The sequence below is a fragment of the Mandrillus leucophaeus genome, unplaced genomic scaffold (assembly GCF_000951045.1).
Source record: "Mandrillus leucophaeus isolate KB7577 unplaced genomic scaffold, Mleu.le_1.0 Scaffold16, whole genome shotgun sequence".
Lineage (NCBI taxonomy): Eukaryota > Metazoa > Chordata > Mammalia > Primates > Cercopithecidae > Mandrillus > Mandrillus leucophaeus.
The window spans coordinates 4914907-4923337 of NW_012101587.1; positions in this window are offsets into that span (position 1 = coordinate 4914907).

The following is an 8431-nucleotide window of genomic DNA, read 5'->3' on the forward strand; positions in this document are numbered from 1 at the left end:
CCAACATTTCTCCTGGTCTGCTCTGGGTTTCAGCGAAGGGCAGGCCTGGAAGCACCTTGGGAAACGAGGTAGAGCCAAGCTAACCCCGGAGAGCCGCTGAGCTTGCGGAGAGTTGAGTGATTACGCAGGCATAGTCTTGAGTTTTATTATCAGTATGAGTACTGCTAACTAGTCTGTACAGTCACAGGCTTACTGGAGGGAGTGTATTCTACATCAGCTATGTTCTGTCTTCCTTAGCAGCACTTAATGAGTCGACTGGAAAGCTGTTCCCAGCCAAGCCAATATCCTATGAGTTATAAATGACATTTCATGCTCATATGCAGATTTCCTGCACCGAAGTGAATTATTTACAAGGTTGGGCTTATGGATTCCAACGATCAGCTGCCTGAGATTTACACCCACCCGTTCTCTCTGCTCTCTTGCTGGGAGACTGTGACGTTTCCCACTGCCCTTTAACATCTGAAGATTTAACGGGAGCTGCCCTTCCTGAGGCAGGTGCTCCCTCGCTTGAGAGGGTAACTGGAAAGGCCGTGTACCCCAGGAGCTGGAAGGTAAACTAAGGCTCTCCTAGAGTTGCTTCTCCCCGCCCTGGGAGGATGCTGTCTGCACGTAAATGCACAGGAGGAGCACCAGGAAGAATTTAAATTCTGGGGAGGCCTTCCTGCCCATTAGCAGTGATTTTATTACCTTGGGTCTTAGCTAATTAGTTTAATAATTTCTTCCCGAATGTGTGAAAATCCAAATTTTCTCCTAAAGGAAGCTCTGTGTTCAGCGGCGTGCTCTGTCCTCTGTGCAACAGAAGCACCAACATGTCGTTTCTGCCTCCCACAAACTCCAGGGGTTGAAAAGCCGCCCAACTTACAGCAAGGATGATGAAAATATAAGAGTTCGGCACCAGACAAATCCACCAATGGAACAAAAAAAAGCAGCACAGAAACCAAGTTAAGTACACAAGGGTCTCTAACGTATGATAAAATCAGCATTTAAAATTAGTGAAAAGAATGGTTTCTTAAATATGTTGAATGAGAACAACTGATTACGCATTGGAAAAAGTAAAATGAAGATCCCTACCTTATATCATCAACAGAAATAAATATATGTTAAATCAAAGACCTAAATGTAAAAATAAAAACCAAAAGAACACAGGAAGAAAATATGGAGGAACATTGCCGTAGCCTTGCAGTGAGAGTGAACAAAATGAAAGAGGGGACAACATGACATATTTGGTTACCAAATTTTATAAACTTTTTCCCAGTAAAAATCAGACTAAACAAAATTAAAACATAAGTGACAAACAAGGGAGGGAAAACATTTACAATTGACTGTTAATATCCCATATTCAGAGAAATCCAACTCATTGAAAGACAACGACAGACAGTACCCTAAAGGGATAAAGAATACGTATAAGCAAAAAAGAAGTGCGCATGGCAAATAAATCTGTGAAAAGATGCTCAACCTCAGTATTGATTAAAGGAATAAGGAAGTAGATAACAACAAAATAGTTCCTGCCAAATCTGACTGTTAACATGTCATATATTGTTAACATTGATTGCTGTCGAGGCTGTGAAAAAATAGGCAGTTTCATAATTGTTGGCAGGAACAACCAACCGCTACAAACATTTTGGGGGCAATTTGGAATTATCTAATAAAATATATTTGCATATCCTTTGGCCATGCCATTTCACTTTTATGGATCTAACAAAAAATCAAATAAAAACATTATAAAGGTATGTGTACAGGAATTTTGATTGAGTACTGTAACAGTAAACATTGCCTGCAGCCTAATATCTACCAGTAAGAGATGCTTTCATGAATTATGATAAGTTCATAAAATGGAATGCCATCTTCTCATTAAAATCTGCAAACAACCAAATTTCCATCAATAGGGGAATGGTTAAATAAATTGTAGTGCCGCCATTAAGTTGAATGTTCCGTAGCTACTAAAGAGAATGAGACAGAGCTGTACATAGATGAAAAGATGTCTTTGCTATCTCAAGTGAATAATGCTGTAGACAAATGATAGATACCATAGATGAATAATCAGATGATTGATGGATGATTAGATGCATCCTATATAACTTTTAGTTCAGTCTGTGTGTATCTACGGAAGGAAAGGACCCTCAGAGTCTTCAGTGGCGGTGATCTCTGTGAGTAAGGACGTTTGTTTTGTGTGTGGCTAGGAGCTTCACTATCATCTCACATGCTCATTCCGCCTGTTGGTGTGAGCACACTCCCAGGCAAGTCGGGATGCTCATCTTCCCCAGGACCGCAGATGTTGTCACATGTCAGGGCTGTCCATTCTGGCATCAGCAGAGACTCCCAGCAGCAGAGACCTCTCCCTCTGGCTGGGAAGCCAGTCACTGGATCAGGGACCTGTCAGCCCCACTCCTGCTCTGCAAGCTCTCACCCCTCTCCACACAGAGAACACAGAGAATCGTTCTACCACTGCTGACCACTGCTTGGCTATGGGAAGCTCTGGGCAGCTGTGAAGTCCCCTCTGCCCTGAGATCCCCACATCCACTGTCACTGTGGGCTCTTGGTGCTTCCATGGAGCCTTACCTGGGAGAGCGGTCTCTCTATGCCCAGATTCCCCAATCCTTTCTGGTGTTTTGTTAGCTCCGTACGAGGTGTTCATGGTGCAGGAGAAGGACGACAAAGCTCGGTGCCTCTTCCGTTAAGGATCCACTAGCAGAAGAGGGAGTATCTGTGCACTCCTCTTTCCCGTCTGAAAGTCCCAGGGAATCTGGATCTTGTCAGGACTGGGTGCATGACTGTTGATGGTCAGCCATTCTTACAAACACATTTTATAAACTGAATATTTTGTGTTCTCTGAATTCTAGGCTCTCAGAATTCAAAATTCAAGATGAACTTTCCCCCCTTTTTTTTGCTGGTGTCACTCATCCCTGAGTGAGGAACACAAAATACCAAAGCCAATTATGTGGTACGTTCAAAGGGTCCAAAACCACCCAGGGTGAAGCATCAGGCCACCACGTTTGTGTTCGCCAGATGCCCAATCTCCCCGATCCTCTTATTCTCTCTTCAAAAACAGACACAAAACAACAGTAAGAAACATCCTCCATTCTAACTGAGAGCTGAGGATTTGGATGATGTGGATGAGCTGGAGGAGGTTTTCCATTCCTAACACATGGAAGGCAACTGAATACATTCTCCTCAGCCACTGTAGTTCTCCAGAAAGCCCCTGGGCCTCAGTGGTAATGCAGGGCTCTCTTCTCCTTGACCCATCTTTCCCCTCCCCCAGTGCTCCTCCCTCTTCCTTCCTCTTCTGATGTGTGGAGTGGGTTCCTCTCAAGTAGGAACCCGGCAGGCACGTTGAGGCATCTCTTCAGCAGTCAATGGGGCAGGGGTTATTTTTTATTCTTTAGGCAGCTCCAGTCCCTAGCACAGTGCCTGGCATGTAGTAGGTGCCCAATAAATAGAGGAGTAACTTTGCATTTACATGAAAACATTTTTTGTGACCAAGGCACATTCTTTACATGTCCTCAGGGACAAAAAAAATTGTATTTTTCTCCTTTGATAATCAATTTTATTTCTATAATCAATAGTAACTTGGAACTCATCTTGGGAAACAACATGGATAGCCATGCTAGATAATGACTCTGTGTGTGTGTGTGTGTGTGTGTGTGTGTCTGTGTGTATGAGAGAGAGAGAGAGAGGGCATCATCATCCTAAGCAAGTACAAATCAGGAGTTTGTTTCTTTGCAAAATAAATAGTTGTTCTTTGTTTTCTGTTTTTGATATTGTTTTCTAAGGTAAATACTATGAAGGGCACAGCACTCATTTGAAAGCCTACATGTCATTTATTTGATTAATTTATTAAACATATTTGAGGTGTCTACAATTTATTCATCCCTGTTCTAGGCAACGCAGATCACGTGTTGAAGTAGACAAGGTGTTTGCACTCATGAGACTTAGGAGAAGGAAGACATCCTAAGTCAAGCAAGGATGGCCCTTATACAGAGATCTTGAGACAAGAGGGACCAGTCGTATTCTAGAGACTGGGACATAGAACCTGTTTGGTCTGGCTGGAATGAAAATTGCAAGGTGGGGGAAGTAGAGAAGAGAGGCAGGGGATGCTGAGAAATTGATCTGGAGGGAGGCAGATCATACCAGACCACGGATGGCCTTATGTGTCCTGTTTATCCTGACAGCAATGGGAATCATTAAAGGGTTTAAGTACAGGCTTTGGATCTCTGCTCTGGAAAGAACAGTTCAGCAGTAAAATGGGAGATCACTGAAGGAGGCAAGATTAGAGGCAGGATGATAATTACGTGTCTTCTCCAGACACAAGCCAGAGACTGCTGGTTCAGGTAGGTAATTTCACAGGAGATGGTCAGAAGAAACTAAAAGTAGACAAAATCAAAGACATTTAGAATTCACAGTGGGAAGGCCTGGAGATGGACTGGGTTTAGTGTGGAGACAGAAAGGTTGGCAGGTGAGCATCTGGCACAGGCTAGGACTCTGGAGGCTCAAATGGGGAGTAAAGGAAGCATCTCTCGGGGGAGGACTGTTGGATTCCACCTTAGACTTTCTTCAGGAAGCATCCTTAGGATGACCAAGGGACACCCAGGTAGAGGGGCCCAGGAGCATCAGTGTGGAGGCCTGGAGCCTGGACTTCAGCAATTGCCAGTATGTTTTTGAGTGTCTTATAATCAGAACACAGGAAGTCCAAGAAGAGGAGAGGATGCATTTGTACCAAAAAGTTCACAGACAAAAGGCTATATAGAGACCGAAAGGTAAGATTGCAGTGGATTCAAATAAGAGTTCAGATTTGAATGAAAATACAGGCAAAGGGACATTCAAGGTACAACGAACAGCAGCGAGACTGGGGGAGGCGAGGAGAACGAAAAACTGATACTGATCAGAGAAATCTATCCAGTCTTTTCCTAGGAGTGGGGGTTCTTTAAACCTACGGGTAGTCTTCCCGAGACTTGGCACTCAGAACCTGGCCTCTGGGACCCACATGCAAACCATCACTGTCATCAGGAGACTAGCTTTACTGTGACTCAAGGGACAGGGAGGCCAAGACATTTGGTCAACGTTTCATGTCAGAGCGACATGGAAGCCTGTGTGCCCAGTGCCCAGTGATGCTTCCAAACCTCATACCTCCCCAGATGATGGTCACCTCACTAAGACTGTTGCCCGATTCTCAGCAGCATCCAACGTCAGAATAGCACTCTTTCCGCAAACCAGGAAGATTCTTCCAGAAAAAGCAGCAGGCAGCAAAATATTCTTAGTACTTGGTGGAGGGATTCCCTTTCTTTCAAAACCTAATTAAGGACTGGCAAATAGAAATCTTGCTCAGCTTAGGTTTTATATAGCAATTGATTGTTTTATTTAAGGGTCTGCTTTAAATTCACCAGTATTTTCTTCCTTCCTTTCTTTCCTTCTTTCTTTATTTTTAACAAAGTTGCCCACACTCAACTATTGTGAAAATTCAGAATACAGAGATTAAGAACCTTTCTAAACCTTGTTTGTTTTCACATGTACTTGCCCTCTCTTGGAGAATTTGGGCTTCATCTGTTGAAGGCCAGAGGTCAGAACAGTGTTGATCCTGGAAGCTCAGGAAGTTTTGGGGGACATTTGGAAGTTTAGATATTCTGGGGTCCATGTTCTATGCCAAGAACTAGTCTCTCAGTGTGTAGCAGCAGAACAAGTGTAATGATTTGATCTCTTATAGCCACTGTCACCTTCATCTATAAATTTGCTGGTGATTTATTAATATCTGTTCTACCTGTCTCAGCCTGCAGGAGACCTTGTATTGCTGCATGCCTTCTACAGAGTAGAGAGAAATGAAGGGAGCAGATGGGATTATGACTTATTTTCCAACGTTGAATTTATAAAAAGATCTTTTGTCAGACATTGCACAGCAGTTTGTGGGATGAAATTAATCCTATGAATAAAATTGCTAACCTCACCTAAAATAGGTGCTTTATTTAAAGAAGGATCGATGAGGCTTGCTAAATATTATTTTTAGTGTTGATAAAAGCTTTTCATAATCTCAGGCTGCAAACATGGGCTGAATTGGCAGTTCTGAATGCCATGCCAGTGCGCTGGAGCTGGCTAACGATGTCACCCACAATGTCAGTGAGGCCAAGCCACCCCGAGCTGTCTCCAGGCCTCTGTCCCTCCTCTGCAATCTCAGGGTAGGAGAAATGTTTTTCTCAATGCGTGTGAATCTAACTTTGGACACATCTCACAGTCTCATTTTCCAAGGATCATCATTTGTGAGTTAGACAGCAAAAAGTTTAGCTGTGTCCACCATGTAACAAAAAACATTCCTGAGGCTGTCAGGCCAAACCCCTGAGCTCTTTGTTCGTTGCCCAATGGTCTCATGGCTTCTGGATTTTAGGAGAACATTATGACCGGTCTACTATTTTGGTGCTGCTTCTTTTTGAAAAGGTTCACAAATAGAGTTTATTTCAGAGTTCACATATATGCAACTTCTATCTATCATCCTTTATAAAAGGCTAGTAAGGGCTTTGAGAAGTCAGTGCATCCTACATTACTGTGCTTGTGGCCTTTGGTGTCTCATTCTCAGAGAATTATTCCAGGGTTCCTAGCTATTCTGAACTCAAAATTCCTGTTGCCATCAAACAGTACTTGCTCCGGTGAGTAGAATCCTCAGCCTCAAAACACTCCAAAATCTTGGAGAAAAAATTAAAATTTAAAGTGTGTTCATTGGATAAAAACAAATGGTCGACTTTATTGTAATATTTTGATTATATCCATCAAAACAAAGAAAATGCTTTTCCCTCCTTTGTCTCTTGTAGCTTTCTCCATTTGAAGCCATCCAGGAACACAGCAGAAACACAATAAATGACACCAGGTTTCTCTCTCATGGCCTTCATACCATGGATTTCCCATTCTCAGGATAAAAAGAAATTAAGAGGAAATCAGATTGCTTAAAGATAGCAGATTATGGCTCACTTTTTAAAAGGAGCTCCACAGACAGAATGAAGAACGTGCAACTTTTTGCAATGATAATGTCTGCTTTGCTCTTGAGAGGCATTCTTCCTTTTTCTGCTCAGGAATATTCCGGAGGAGAGTTGCAGATGCCACCCAACCCTGAGAAATCTGCCCTGCGAGTCAAAACAGATCCAGCCGTGCAAAGAACTTCTTCATTAGGACATCAAGCCTGTAGTCATATTTTCAATTGCTGCTGGAACTTTTGCCTTGCAAGTGCTTTCACTTATTTCGGGACCACCTAAGGCTCTGTGTGGTACACAGCAACACAGTTTGAGATATTTCTGTGATGTTCTGTACATTATATAGTTGCTAACAACCTGTCAAAGTCATCCTGACACCAAACTGAGAAGCTGATGGTTTGGGTAACGTATTAGAGGAGATGAAAAAAACGACAGTCCTCATTACTGTAATAAAACCAGCAGAGACACACTGAGAATCAATTACTGATTGTGACCTAATGAACTAACCCTCAGTCAAGTAGAAAACTGCACCAAGCCTCTTACATTATCAAATGATTTAGGATGGAGCACTGTCTGAAGACGGGCAACAAGTTGAGGCAGATGAGTTTTCTTATATTGTGGCTGACTTAATTACCTTGTTCCTGAGTGCAGAGATCAAATTGAGCAACTTGAGGTGCTAAAGCTCTGTGCCAGCTGGAAATGAAAAGGAAATAATTAACACCAACAAGAGCTACGTCTAAGGTTGTGGCACCTCCTGACAGAAGCAAGGAGACTCAAAGTTAAGGCGGCTGCAAAGTCCTTGACGAGGTGAGCCCTGCTCTGCCCGCCTGGCTGGATTCGTCCAGGTTGCCTGTGGCAGCTGTGCACTGAAGAGTCCGGCTGGGGAGCCAGGGATTCAGAACTCACAGCGCAGCCCAGCAACCGAAGGGCAAATCCACCTGAGGACCGGAGTGCAGATGGCTGGGCTCCCTGGAACAAAGTGGAGGAATGACAGAGGTGTAACTCGTTCCACAACCTCCATCTGTGTGTTGCAGAGAAAAATACTACAATGGAGACTATTCTTACACAGACACAGACACACACACACACACACACACACACACACACACACCCCGAGTTCTTGTCACCAATGGAACAGTCTGCCTTTGTCTTTCATCTCCCCACAGTCATGTCCAGATCCCATTGCCCTGCATCACACATGGAGCCAGTGAGGTCAACAATGAATGGATGGTGTTCACAAAGAAACCAGCCTATGGAAGGGGACCTGTTACCATTCTTTGAATTAAGTTCTTGGAAGCCATTTTTCATCTCATTTGTCACTGTATTATTCTTCTCTTCACACATGCAGAGGTGGCAAGGCAACAAACCAAAACATGGCAGGCTCCTTCACTGCCAGGCTCCTACACTGCCAGTGTACTAAGGGGCACACTGGCCCCCAATGACATGGAAGCACAGGAGGACACGCCCAGGCTGCATCTGCACTA